Raw genomic sequence first — 15,686 nt, forward strand, 5'->3', positions numbered from 1 at the left:
TGCTGTCAATGGAGATGGCGCATGTCTGGGTAGTCTTAGCGCCATTCATTCAGGCGGCGATGGCTGCGCACGCAATGCATGTATTTCCTGGCGGATATTCCATAGTGTGAATAGTAGAAGAAATAGAGGTAGCAGAGTAGATACGTATTTTTTTTTATTATTATTTGCAGTCTGTAAACAGATAGATAGATGACAATGTAACCCCCGATAAATGATAATGTAACCTCTGATAGATGACAATGTAACCTCCGATAGATGACAATGTAACCCCCGATAGATGACAATGTAACCTCCGATAGATGACAATGTAACCTCCGATAGATGACAATGTAACCTCCGATAGATGACAATGTAACCTCCGATAGATGACAATGTAACCTCCGATAGATGACAATGTAACCTCCGATAGAGGAAAATGTAACCTCTGATAGATGACAATGTAACCCCCGATAGATGACAATGTAACCTCTGATAGATGACAATGTAACCTCCGATAGATGACAATGTAACCTCCGATAGATGACAATGTAACCTCTGATAGATGACAATGTAACCTCCGATAGATGACAATGTAACCTCTGATAGATGACAATGTAACCTCCGATAGATGACAATGTAACCTCTGATAGATGACAATGTAACCTCTGATAGATAACAATGTAACCCCCGATAGATGACAATGTAACCTCCGATAGATGACAATGTAACCTCTGATAGATAACAATGTAACCCCCGATAGATGACAATGTAACCTCCGATAGATGACAATGTAACCTCTGATAGATGACAATGTAACCTCTGATAGATAACAATGTAACCTCTGATAGATAACAATGTAACCCCCGATAGATGACAATGTAACCTCTGATAGATGACAATGTAACCTCCGATAGATGACAATGTAACCCTTGGCTTGAAAATGGTGGTGTGAGGCCACAGAAACGTTGCCTGTTTTTACCTTGGAATAAATTCTTTTTCACATTTATTTGGAGTGCTGCGGTCGCCATTTTTTGTTTCTATTGACAATGTAACCTCTGATAGATGACAATGTAACCTCTGATAGATGACAATGTAACCTCTGATAGATGACAATGTAACCTCCGATAGATGACAATGTAACCTCTGATAGATGACAATGTAACCTCCGATAGATGACAATGTAACCTCAGATAGATGACAATGTAACAATAGATCCATCAGGGGTTACATTGTCATCTATCGGAGGTTACATTGTCATCTATAGGAGGTTACATTGTCATCTATAGGAGGTTACATTGTCATCTATCGGAGGTTACATTGTCATCTATCGGAAGTTACATTGTCATCTATCGGAGGTTACATTGTCATCTATCAGAGGTTACATTGTCATCTATAGGAGGTTACATTGTCATCTATCAGAGGTTACATTGTCATCTATCGGAGGTTACATTGTCATCTATCGGAGGTTACATTGTCATCTATCGGAGGTTACATTGTCATCTATCAGAGGTTACATTGTCATCTATCAGAGGTTACATTGTCATCTATCAGGGGTTACATTGTTATCTATCGGAGGTTACATTGTCATCTATCAGAGGTTACATTGTCATCTATCAGAGGTTACATTGTCATCTATCAGGGGTTACATTGTCATCTATCGGAGGTTACATTGTCATCTATCGGAGGTTACATTGTCATCTATCAGAGGTTACATTGTCATCTATCAGAGGTTACATTGTCATCTATCGGAGGTTACATTGTCATCTATCGGAGGTTACATTGTCATCTATCAGAGGTTACATTGTCATCTATCAGGGTTACATTGTCATCTATCGGAGGTTACATTGTCATCTATCAGAGGTTACATTGTCTTCTATCGGTGGTTACATTGTCATCTATCAGAGGTTACATTGTCATCTATCAGGGGTTACATTGTCATCTATCAGGGGTTACATTGTCATCTATCGGAGGTTACATTGTCATCTATCAGAGGTTACATTGTCATCTATCGGAGGTTACATTGTCATCTATCGGAGGTTACATTGTCATCTATCGGAGGTTACATTGTCATCTATCGGAGGTTACATTGTCATCTATCGGAGGTTACATTGTCATCTATCGGGGGTTACATTGTCATCTATCGGAGGTTACATTGTCATCTATCGGAGGTTACATTGTCATCTATCAGAGGTTACATTATCATTTATCGGGGGTTACATTGTCATCTATCGGAGGTTACATTGTCATCTATCAGGGGTTACATTGTCATCTATCGGAGGTTACATTGTCATCTATCAGAGGTTACATTGTCATCTATCGGAGGTTACATTGTCATCTATCGGAGGTTACATTGTCATCTATCGGGGGTTACATTGTCATCTATCGGAGGTTACATTGTCATCTATCAGAGGTTACATTGTCATCTATCAGAGGTTACATTGTCATCTATCGGAGGTTACATTGTCATCTATAAGAGGTTACATTATCATTTATCGGGGGTTACATTGTCATCTATCGGAGGTTACATTGTCATCTATCAGAGGTTACATTGTCATCTATCAGAGGTTACATTGTCATCTATCGGAGGTTACATTGTCATCTATCAGGGGTTACATTGTCATCTATCAGAGGTTACATTGTCATCTATCAGAGGTTACATTGTCATCTATAGGAGGTTACATTATCATTTATCGGGGGTTACATTGTCATCTATCGGGGGTTACATTGTCATCTATCAGAGGTTACATTGTCATCTATCGGAGGTTACATTGTCATCTATCAGAGGTTACATTGTCATCTATCGGAGGTTACATTGTCATCTATCGGAGGTTACATTGTCATCTATCAGAGGTTACATTGTCATCTATCGGAGGTTACATTGTCATCTATCGGGGGTTACATTGTCATCTATTGGAGGTTACATTGTCATCTATCGGGGGTTACATTGTCATCTATCGGGGGTTACATTGTCATCTATCGGGGGTTACATTGTCATCTATAAATGTTGCAGACATTTGCAGTTTCTGATATATATCTATCTGTATACTCCATGTGAATATCACAGCCGGGTGTAATGTGTTTTGTCTCCTTGCACAGCGTTCAGGATAGAGCCGGATTTTCCGCTGGGTAAGATGCTGGCGTTGCGTCTTTTCTAGCAGAGCTGAGCAGGTTGTAGTTTAGCCTTTTAGTGATATCGTATATACCCTGTAGTGTTAGTACCTGCTGTACTTTGCAGTATCATTTGCGCTATCGTATTGCATCTGCTCATAGTCACAAGGTCACATCATAAACCTTATGTATAATCTATAGTTAACCCTTCCCCTGCTCACCCTGCAGCTTCTAATATGGAGCTTCTCTTCTCTGCATAGTTGTTACTTTGTTACTTCCTGGTCCTGAGCTGACACACTGTAACAAATGATACAAAGTCACATTGTGCTATAAGTGTATCAGGAAATAATAACTGTGACACATGTAGACATAGCATATGTAGGCTGGTTCTGTAGTCATCTAATGCAATGTTTTCCAACCAGGGTGCCTCCAGCTGTTCAAAACTACAACTCCCAGCATGTCCAAACAGCTTGTCTAGGCACGCAGAGAGTTGTTGTTTTGTAACATTGTCCGAACCTGCTGAGCATCTAACAGAGTGTCCCAATAAGTGTGTCTCCAGCTGTTGCAAAACAACAACTCCCAGGATGCTCGGACAGCTAAAGGCTATCAGGGCATGCTGAGAGTTGTAGTATTTGCAACATTGGCTGAACTTGCTGACCATCAAATGCACTTTTTCCCAAGAAGTGTGGCTCCAGTTTTTTCAAAACTACAACTCCCAGCATGCCCAGACAGCCTTCGGCTGTCTGGGCATGCTGGGAGTTGTGGTTTTGCAACAGCTGGAGGCACACTGGTTGGGAAACACTGATCTAATGTGTATAGGAGCCTCCTTTTTTTTTTTTTTTAGGGAGGTGAGTGTTCACCAGAGGTGTCTGACAGCTGCTTTGTCCCACCTTTTGGAACACATGCACACTCAGTAGGGCTGAGTGTGCATATATTTGGGAGGATTGAGAGATAAACATACATACATGTTACTGGCAGTCAGCTTTAGGGACCGTTTACACTACACAATTTCTTTGCTTGGAACTTCCAGTGCAGCAGCCTCCCTATGTTTTCAGTGGGATTCTGCTGCACCGTGTACGTTGTGGAAAATTCCTCCAGTGAAATTCAAATTCCGCAAGAATTCTAAAAGAATAAACAATTTGCTGGGAAATGCATTGCTGTCAATGGAGAGGGCGCATGTCTGGGTAGTCTTAGCGCCATTCATTCAGGCGGCGATGGCTGCGCACGCAATGCATGCATTTCCTGGCGGATATTCCATAGTGTGAATAGTAGAAGAAATAGAGGTAGCAGAGTAGATACGTTTTTTTTTTTTATTATTTGCAGTCTGTAACCATGGAGTCACATAGATTTGCATAGGAGCTGTGTACAAAAAAGAAATACTATATAATATTTTTTTTATTTAAAGACTTTTTTTTAACAAAGTTTCCTAATTTTCCTATTTATTACATTTTTTTAATTTAAAGACTATATATATATATATATATTTTTCTATTTTAATTCCTAATTTTCCTATTTATTAGACTTTTTTTTTTTTAATAGAGGTAGTAGAGTAGTAAATTATAGTGGGATCAGATATATATGTGTGTGTGTGTGTATATATATATAATTTTTTCTATTTGAATACTGTTTTTTTTAGCAAAGTTTCCTAATTTTCCTATTTATTCATTTTCTTAATTTAAATACTTTTTTTTTTTTAAATAGACGTAGTACAGTAGTAAATGATAGTGGGATCAGATATATGTATGTGTGTATATATATATATATATATATATATATATATATATATATATATATATAATTTTTTCTATTTGAATACTGTTTTTTTTTTTAGCAAAGTTTCCTCCTTTTCCTATTTATTCATTTTCTTAATTTAAAGACTTTTTTTTTCTTTTTTTTTAAATAGAGGTAGTAGAGTAGTAAATGATAGTGGGATCAGATATAGTTTTCTTTTTTTCTTTGAAGTACATTCTTTTTTATTTTTTTATTTTTTTACTTTAAAGATTGTTGTTGTTTTTTTTTGTTTTTTTTTACAAAGTTTCCTAATTTTACTATGTCACATGCAATTTAGTAATAATATCATTATTATTAATAATAATAATATTGATAGATATAAATGTATTTATTTAATTTTAATTTAAAGACCATTTATTATTATTTTTTTATTATTAGTATTAGTAAATTACAGCGGGATCAGATAATGCTTTCTTTTCCTTTGTAGTCTGTTACCATGGAGACAAATAGATCTGTATAGGAGCTGTATACCCAAAAAAGATAGTTTATTTTAAATATATATATATATATATATATATATAATAAAATAAAAGGTTGCACAATTATTCCTTCCCTTTTATGATGAAGCTGCCTCCGGCCATCAATCATATGGATTGGATAATGGAGGTGGCAGCGGATCTCAGCATCTTTCCCCTCCGCCTCATTACTTTAGGTGTATTTAAAGTTGGAATTAGTAAAGTAATGCGCCGGGATCTCCAGCTCAGCAGAGGAGCGCCCCCCGGGGGGAATCAGATACTTCACTTAAGTGTTGCTCTAAATTTCCGATATTGAATAAAGGATGACTAAAGTAACAAGCGTGTAATGTAACATTATAAGCGGAATCCTCAGAGGCTGGAGATGGCGCAGGATGAGGACGCTAACAATCGGATCATTCTACAGCAGTGGTCTCAAACTCTGGCCTTCCAGGTGTTGCAAAACTTCAACTCCCAGCATGCCCGGACAGCCGTTGGCTGTCCGGGCAAGCTGAGAGTTGTAGTTTTGTAACATCTGAAGGGCCACAGTTTGCGACCACTGTTCTTCAGAGCTGTGCTCACTCTTCTGCTGGTCACAGTTTGTTCTTTATACATCTCAGAAGACTGATAGAAAACTTACACCTGACCTGATACTGAACAAGCCCACCAGCAGAACAGTGAGTGCAGCTCTGGAGTATAATACAGGATATAACTCAGGATCAGTACAGGATAAGTAATGTAATGTATGTACACAGTGACCTCACCAGCAGAATAGTGAGTACAGCTCTGGTGTATAATACAGGATATAACTCAGGATCAGTACAGGATAAGTAATGTAATGAATGTACACAGTGACCTCACCAGCAGAATAGTGAGTACAGCTCTGGAGTATAATACAGGATATAACTCAGGATCAGTACAGGATAAGTAATGTAATGTATGTACACAGTGACCTCACCAGCAGAATAGTGAGTACAGCTGTGGAGTATAATACAGGATATAACTCAGGATCAGTACAGGATAAGTAATGTAATGAATGTACACAGTGACCTCACCAGCAGAATAGTGAGTACAGCTCTGGAGTATAATACAGGATATAACTCAGGATCAGTACAGGATAAGTAATGTAATGTATGTACACAGTGATCTCACCAGCAGAATAGTGAGTACAGCTCTGGAGTATAATACAGGATATAACTCAGGATCAGTACAGGATAAGTAATGTAATGTATGTACACAGTGAACTCACCAGCAGAATAGTAAGTACAGCTCTGGAGTATAATACAGGATATAACTCAGGATCAGTACAGGATAAGTAATGTAATGTATGTACACAGTGACCTCACCAGCAGAATAGTGAGTACAGCTCTGGAGTATAATACAGGATATAACTCAGGATCAGTACAGGATAAGTAATGTAATGTATCTACACAGTGACCTCACCAGCAGAATAGTGAGTACAGCTCTGGGGTATAATACAGGATATAACTCAGGATCAGTACAGGATAAGTAATGTAATGTATGTACACAGTGACCCCACCAGCAGAATAGTGAGTCCAGCTCTGGAGTATAATACATGACATAACTCAGGATCAGTACAGGATCAGTAATGTAATGTATGTACACAGTGACTCCACCAGCAGAATAGTGAGTACAGCTCTGGAGTATAATACAGGATATAACTCAGGATCAGTACAGGATAAGTAATGTAATGTATGTACACAGTGACCTCACCAGCAGAATAGTGAGTACAGCTCTGGAGTATAATACAGGATATAACTTACTCGTACAGCTTTGCGGTGTCTATGTATAATGCGTGGTGTGTATGTTATACATATTATTCTTACATTGCCAGGTGCTGATGGGGAGAGTAGTAGTAATAATAGTTGTAGTAGTCTGTGTATCCTCTCCAGGATTATACAGACAATTCTCTCTGATATTGTTTTCTGTCCTTCTCTCTATAGGATGCTGAGTATATTCCTCTGTCCCGGCAGGGTGGGTCCCTGTCGTCTTGTAAAGAATGGTTGGAATGACTGTGGCCCCATATCACACTGGGCCCCAGTGACAAGGGGGGAGTGGGGACATTTTTGGAGGGTCAGTCTTGAGATAATGTGGTGGGATGACAGGCGTCTTATCTTCCCTCTCAGGAAACACTTCCACCCTGGAATTCCCAAACTTTGAAGAATAAACTGTTCTGTAGGCGCTGTCCATTATAATCCTAGATAGACGGCAGTGCGTGTGTGTTTCTGTATGTCTAAATCTTTGTCTGTTGCTCTATATATATATATATTATTTATTTGTATAATTTTCTATTCTTATGTCTAAGGCCAAGTTCACACTTCATAACATTTTGTGACTTATTTAATTTTGTGCACACTTTTTTTTTTTTTTGCTTGATTTATGATCGAAAAAATAAAATATGTTGCAAATTTTTACACAGTGTTTACCCGGCCCTTGTGGTTATGTTCTGTATTTATTTGTTTTTCTTCGTGTTTGATTGTTTTTCTGTGTGTGTGCTCTTCCTTATATTTGTGTGTTTTTTTTATATATATCTGTGTTTGTGTTTCCCTATTTGTATGTATTTTCTATGTGTCTGGTGTGCATTTCTCTCTGTGTGTTTTGTGGCTGTGTATGTGTCTGTATCATTCTGTTACCTTTGTAGCTTTCCTCCTATGTGCAGTATGTGGGCCTTACAGTATTTGTTTCTTTCCACATGTGTTTTTATATGTATTTGTAGTTCTTTGTGTATGTATCTTTGTGTGTTTATTTTTAGAAGATTGTATGTTTTCTGTATCTGTTCTTTGTTCCTTTATTTGTGTTTGTTTCTGTAGTTGTTTTCATACATTTCTTTGTTTCTATGTATCTGTGTGTGTTTCTGTATGTTTTCATGTATTACTTGTGTTTCTGTTGTTTGTGTTTTTTGTAGTTGTTCATACATTTCTGTGTGTTTCTGTGTATCAGTTGTGTTTCTGTATGTTTTCATGTATTACTTGTGTTTCTGTTTGTGTTTTTGTAGATGTTCATACATTTCTGTGTGTTTCTGTGTATCAGTTGTGTTTCTGTATGTTTTCATGTATTACTTGTGTTTCTGTTTGTGTTTTTGTAGTTGTTTATACATTTCTGTGTGTTTCTGTGTATCTGTGTGTGTTTCTGTATGTTTTCATGTATTACTTGTGTTTCTGTTGTTTGTGTTTTTTGTAGTTGTTCATACATTTCTGTGTGTTTCTGTGTATCAGTTGTGTTTCTGTATGTTTTCATGTATTACTTGTGTTTCTGTTTGTGTTTTTGTAGTTGTTTATACATTTCTGTGGGTTTCGGTGTATCAGTTGTGTTTCTGTATGTTTTCATGTATTACTTGTGTTTCTGTTATTTGTGTTTTTGTAGTTCATACATTTCTGTGTGTATTTCTGTGTATCAGTTGTGTTTCTGTATGTTTTCATGTATCATTTGTTTCCGTTGTTCTTTGTGTTTTTGTAGTTGCTTATACATTTCTGTTTGTTTCTGTGTATCAGTTGTGTGTTTCTGTATGTTTTATGTATCATTTGTTTCTGTTGTTCTTTGTGTTTCTGTATGTTTTCATGTATTACTTGTGTTTCTGTTGTTTGTGTTTTTTGTAGTTGTTCATACCTTTCTGTGTGTTTCTGTGTATCAGTTGTGTTTCTGTATGTTTTCATGTATTACTTGTGTTTCCGTTGTTCTTTGTGTTTTTGTAGTTGTTTATACATTTCTGTGTATTTCTGTGTATCAGTTGTGTTTCTGTATGTTTTCATGTATTACTTGTGTTTCCGTTGTTCTTTGTGTTTTTGTAGTTGTTTATACATTTCTGTGTGTTTCTGTGTATCAGTTGTGTTTCTGTATGTTTTCATGTATTACTTGTGTTTCCGTTGTTCTTTGTGTTTTTGTAGTTGTTCATACATTTCTGTGTGTTTCTGTGTATCAGTTGTGTTTCTGTATGTTTTCATGTATCATTTGTTTCTGTTGTTCTTTGTGTTTCTGTAGCCGTGTTCATACATTTCTGTGTGTTTCTATCTATCAATTGTATTTCTGTTGTTCTTTGTGTTTCCTTAGCTGTGGTCATATATTTTTTGTGTGACTCTGACAGCTGTCATGTGGGTAGGGATCAGGTCTTGCCGTCAGCTGACACAAGTTATTTTGCCACAAACATTCCTATATGTTCTCAGTTTTGGGAACTTTAATCTGTTAAAGGGGAATTCCAGGATTTTGTTTCTCTTTGAGTTTATGATACAAGTTATAATACTGTGTAATTTGCTTCTATTACTTTATCCTGTTTTGATGCACAGGACCTGCACCCAGAAGTGCTGTAGTACAAGCCTTTTTCTGTTCTCTTTGACTTTTCCCAGCATTCCATGTGGCCAGAGACAATATGTCATGTGTCACATGGTCTTCAGGGGGCGCAGCTATGCTGCAGTCGGTGGGTGGAAGGGATTTACTGTAATGGAGTAACGCCATCCACCCGCCCACTGCAGCAGAGCCACGCCCCTTGGAGATCATGTGACTCATGACATATTGTCTCTGGCCACATGGAATGCTGGGAAAGGTCAAAATGAACAGAAAAAGAAAAAAGACGTGTACTACAGCACTTCGGGGTGTGGGTCCAGTGCATGAAAACAGGTAATAGAAGCGAATTACACAGTATTATAACTTGTATCATGGGCTCAAAGGGTGAAGAGAAACAAAATCCTGGAATTTCCCTTTAAAGGGGTACTCCGGCGCTTAGACATCTTATCCCCTATCCAAAGGATAGGGGATAAGATGCCTGATAGCAGGGGTCCCGCCACTGGGGACCCCCGTGATCTTGCAAGCAGCACCCCAGTTAAAATCAGTCCCCGGAGCGTGTTCGCTCGGGGTCTGATTACCGACGACCACGGGGCAGGCGGCGTGTGACGTCACGCCTCCGCCCCCGTGTGACGTCACGCCTCCGCCCCTCAATGCAAGCCTATGCATTTAAGGTTTTCCCTTCTCTTAAAGTTGTTACGGAGCTGGATGTGGATCCTCTAACCTGTGTGGCTGATGACCCAGACTGTATCGGGGAGCGGAGTCTAAGGTGTCGCTGGTCTTCACCAAAGCCCGCTGGCAAGGCAGGATGGGGTTGCTGGGGCAGGCGACACCTAGGTTGCTACCCCCGACACGGCTCGACCACACAGGTAGCTGTGCAAGGCAAGGTACCGAAGGAGAAGGCAGTAGCGTAGTCAGCATAGCAGAAGGTCAAGGCAGGCGGCAAAGATGTGCAGTCAAATAACGTAACAGGAAGGTCTGGATACACGGATTAGGCAACAGGCAATATGGAACGCTTAATCTCAGGCTAGGGGCACTGAAGATCCGGCAGGGAAGTGTGGGAGGTGCAGGGACTTTATAATGTAGTGTCAGGTGTAACAACTAATTTATGGGCGTACTGGCCCTTTAAATTTCAGAGCTCCGGTGAGCACGCGCCCTAGGAGACGTGGACGCGCGCCGGAGCTGAGACACAGAGCACGAGGTGGCAGCGGAGCGTATTGAGTGACGGGCAAGGATGCGCATGCGGTCGCGTCCCGCGATGCGAATACCAGCCTCACCGGCAGTCGGGGTTTCAGGGACCATGTGCTCACGGCCGGAGCGCGGTGTGTGACAAAAGTGAAGACAATTGTTTGATAACCGAAGTCTTTCTGTAAGAATCCAGAGGCGCAGCTTGTAGCTTCGGGGTCCTGATGCAAAATCTACAACAGGTCCTGTGTAACGTGATTTCTCTTTTTTCAAAGATTTAAACAAAAGGAACATTTCAACAATGAACTTGTAATATAATATAGAACAAATTAATATGTATTCATCCACAAAAAGACAATGTTATTAATAATGAATGTGTTGTAATAATGCTGCATTATATATAAACTTATGATCATTTATGTCATTACATCATTTCTACAACAGGTCCCCAAATGCCAATTATTGTACTGGACTCTTATGGGGCAGATGTGCTTTGGGGCCCCGGTGTGACTGCTACCTCTATAGCTACGGCCCTGTAAGAACCCAAATACCACAGTGCAGACTTCTGATCCAGGCCCAGGAACTAGATGATGTGATATGTGATGTCATAGATAATGTGATATGTGAGGTGTGATGTCATACATGATGTGATTTATGAGGTGTGATGTCATACATGATGTGATTTGTAAGATGTGATGTCATACATGATGTGATATGAGGTGTGATGTCATACATGATGTGATATGAGGTGTGATGTCATACATGATGTGATATGTGATGGGGGGGTGTTTATTTATGAGGTGTGATGTCATAGATGATGTGATATGTGAAGTCATAGATAATGTGATATATGAGGTGTGATGTCATAGATGATGTGATATATGAGGTGTGATGTCATACATGATGTGATATGTGAGGTGTGATGTCATATATGATGTGATATGAGTTGTGATGTCATATATGATGTGAGATGTCATACATGATGTGATATGAATTGTGATGTCATACATGATGTGATATATGAGGCGTGATGTCATACATGATGTGATTTATGAGGTGTGATGTCATACATGATGTGATGTCATAGATGATGTGATATGTGAAGTCATAGATAATGTGATATATGAGGTGTGATGTCATACATGATGTGATATGAGGCGTGATGTCATACATGATGTGATATATGAGGCGTGATGTCATACATGATGTGATATGTGATGGGGGTGTTTATTTATGAAGTGTGATGTCATAGATTATGTGATGGGGGTGTTTATTTATGAGGTGTGATGTAATAGATAATGTGATATGTGATGGGGGTGTTTATTTATGAGGTGTGATGTCATAGATGATGTGATATATGAGGTGTGATGTCATAGATGATGTGATATATGAGGTGTGATGTCATAGATGATGTGCTATATGAGGTGTGATGTCATAGATGATGTCATATATGAGGTGTGATGTTATAGATTATGTGATGGGGGTGTTTATTTATGAAGTGTGATGGGGGGTGTTTATTTATGAGGTGTGATGTCATAGATGATGTGATATGTGATGGGGGGTGTTTATGGGGTGTGATGTCATAGATGATGTGATGGGGGTGTTTATTTATGAGGTGTGATGTCATACATGATGTGATATGTGATGGGGGTGTTTATTTATGAGGTGTGATGTCATACATGATGTGATATGTGATGGGGGTGTTTATTTATGAGGTGTGATGTCATACATGATGTGATATGTGATGGGGGTGTTTATTTATGAGGTGTGGTGTTATACACTGTAACGTCTATGATCCGTGCTCCTCTGTGACCTTCCTCGTCCTGTTCTCTCTCCGTTGTCTTTTCAGTTCGGGTCCTGGAAACAAATGGACTGGAAACCATTGACTTGTGATCTGTCCATTCAGCGCAGGCTTAGCAGCGTCAGCAGCCTCTGTTATTTCAGGCCGTCCAACATTTTGTATAAGCAAAATCAGCGTCTGTGTCTGAGCGCCCTACACCGCACCCAATACAGCAGGACTGGAAGACCCCCGGCAACATCTGTCACCCCCATAGACCCCGGCTAATATCTGTCAACCCCAGGACCCCCGCTAACATCTGTCACCCCCATAGACCCCCGCTAACATCTGTCAACCCCATAGACCCCGGCTAATATCTGTCAACCCCATAGACCCCCGCTAACATCTGTCAACCCCATAGACCCCGGCTAATATCTGTCACCCCGATAGACCCCCGCTAACATCTGTCATCCCCATAGACCCCACTAACATCTGTCACCCCCATAGACCCCGGCAACATCTGTCACCCCCATAGACCCCGCTAATATCTGTCACCCCCATAGACCCCGCTAACATCTGTCACCCCCATAGACCCCGGCAACATCTGTCACCCCCATAGACCCCGGCTAATATCTGTCACCCTCATAGACCCCGCTAATATCTGTCACCCCCATAGACCCCGCTTATATCTGTCACCCCCATAGACCCCGCTAATATCTGTCACCCCCATAGACCCCGGCTAATATCTGTCACCCCATAGTCCCCCGCTAACATCTGTCACCCCCATAGACCCCCGCTAATATCTGTCACCCCCATAGACCCCGCTAACATCTGTCACCCCCATAGACCCCGCTAACATCTGTCACTCCCATAGACCCCGCTAACATCTGTCACTCCCATAGACCCCGCTAACATCTGTCATCCCCCGGACCCCATAGACTCCCGCTAATATCTGTCACCCCATAGACCCCGCTAATTTCTGTCACCCCATAGACCCCGCTAATTTCTGTCACCCCCATAGACCCCGGCTAATATCTGTCATCCCCCGGACCCCATAGACCCCCGCTAATATCTATCACCCCCATAGACCCCGCTAACATCTGTCACCCCCATAGACCCCGCTAATATCTGTCACCCCCATAGACCCCGGCTAACATCTGTCACCCCCATAGACCCCGCTAACATCTGTCACCCCCATAGACCCCCGCTAACATCTGTCACCCCCATAGACCCCGGCTAATATCTGTCACCCCCATAGACCACGGCTAATATCTGTCATCCCCCGGACCCCATAGACCCCGGCTAATATCTATCACCCCCATAGACCCCGCTAATATCTATCACCCCCATAGACCCCGCTAATATCTGTCACCCCCATAGACCCCGGCTAATATCTGTCACCCCCATAGACCCCCGCTAATATCTGTCACCCCATAGACCCCCGCTAATATCTGTCACCCCATAGACCCCCGCTAATATCTGTCACCCCCATAGTCCCCGGCTAATATCTGTCACCCCCATAGACCCCCGCTAATATCTGTCACCCCCATAGACCCCGCTAATATCTGTCACCCCCATAGACCCCTGCTAATATCTGTCACCCCCATAGACCCCTGCTAATATCTGTCACCCCCATAGACCCCCGCTAATATCTGTCACCCCATAGACCCCGGCTAATATCTGTCACCCCATAGACCCCCACTAATATCTATCACCCCCATAGACCCCGCTAATATCTGTCACCCCATAGACCCCCACTAATATCTATCACCCCCATAGACCCCGGCTAATATCTATCACCCCCATAGACCCCCGCTAATATCTATCACCCCCATAGTCCCTCGCTAATATCTATCACCCCCATAGACCCCCGCTAATATCTATCACCCCCATAGACCCCCGGCTAATATCTATCACCCCCATAGACCCCCACTAATATCTATCACCCCCATAGACCCCCGCTAATATCTATCACCCCCATAGACCCCCGCTAATATCTGTCACCCCCATAGACCCCGGCTAATATCTGTCACCCCCATAGACCCCGGCTAATATCTGTCACCCCCATAGACCCCGGCTAATATCTGTCACCCCCATAGACCCCCGCTAATATCTGTCACCCCATAGACCCCGCTAATATCTATCACCCCCATAGACCCCCGCTAACATCTGTCACCCCCATAGACCCCGGCTAATATCTGTCACCCCCATAGACCCCGGCTAATATCTGTCACCCCCATAGACCCCCGCTAATATCTGTCACCCCATAGACCCCCGCTAATATCTGTCACCCCATAGACCCCCGCTAATATCTGTCACCCCCATAGACCCCGCTAATATCTATCACCCCCATAGACCCCGCTAATATCTGTCACCCCCATAGACCCCGGCTAATATCTGTCACCCCCATAGACCCCCGCTAATATCTGTCACCCCATAGACCCCCGCTAATATCTGTCACCCCATAGACCCCCGCTAATATCTGTCACCCCCATAGTCCCCGGCTAATATCTGTCACCCCCATAGACCCCCGCTAATATCTGTCACCCCCATAGACCCCGCTAATATCTGTCACCCCCATAGACCCCGCTAATATCTATCACCCCCATAGACCCCGGCTAATATCTATCACCCCCATAGACCCCGGCTAATATCTATCACCCCCATAGACCCCGGCTAATATCTATCACCCCCATAGACCCCCGCTAATATCTGTCACCCCATAGACCCCGGCTAATATCTGTCACCCCATAGACCCCCACTAATATCTATCACCCCCATAGACCCCGCTAATATCTGTCACCCCATAGACCCCCACTAATATCTATCACCCCCATAGACCCCGGCTAATATCTATCACCCCCATAGTCCCTCGCTAATATCTATCACCCCCATAGACCCCCGCTAATATCTATCACCCCCATAGACCCCCGGCTAACATCTGTCACCCCCATAGACCCCGGCTAATATCTGTCACCCCCATAGACCCCGGCTAATATCTGTCACCCCCATAGACCCCGGCTAATATCTGTCACCCCCATAGACCCCGGCTAATATCTGTCACCCCCATAGACCCCCGCTAATATCTGTCACCCCAT

The 15,686-nt window shown here is 41.8% G+C and overlaps 1 protein-coding gene and 1 long non-coding RNA gene across 17 annotated transcripts in view; one reads left to right on the forward strand and one right to left on the reverse strand.

The window, feature by feature from the left end:
* ABLIM1 (actin binding LIM protein 1) overlaps positions 1–15,686 on the forward strand; it is a 349,855-nt gene that overhangs the window by 122,851 nt on the left and 211,318 nt on the right. The gene's annotated exons all lie outside the window — the stretch shown is intronic.
* LOC130282549 (uncharacterized) overlaps positions 1–15,686 on the reverse strand; it is a 56,020-nt gene that overhangs the window by 12,157 nt on the left and 28,177 nt on the right. Inside the window, exon 2 of the long non-coding RNA XR_008846445.1 lies at positions 3,309–3,384. This is a non-coding gene — a long non-coding RNA (uncharacterized LOC130282549). The remainder of the gene's footprint in view (positions 1–3,308; positions 3,385–15,686) is intronic.

Source organism: Hyla sarda, chromosome 7, assembly GCF_029499605.1.
Source record: "Hyla sarda isolate aHylSar1 chromosome 7, aHylSar1.hap1, whole genome shotgun sequence".
In the NCBI taxonomy this organism is placed as follows: Eukaryota; Metazoa; Chordata; class Amphibia; order Anura; family Hylidae; genus Hyla; species Hyla sarda.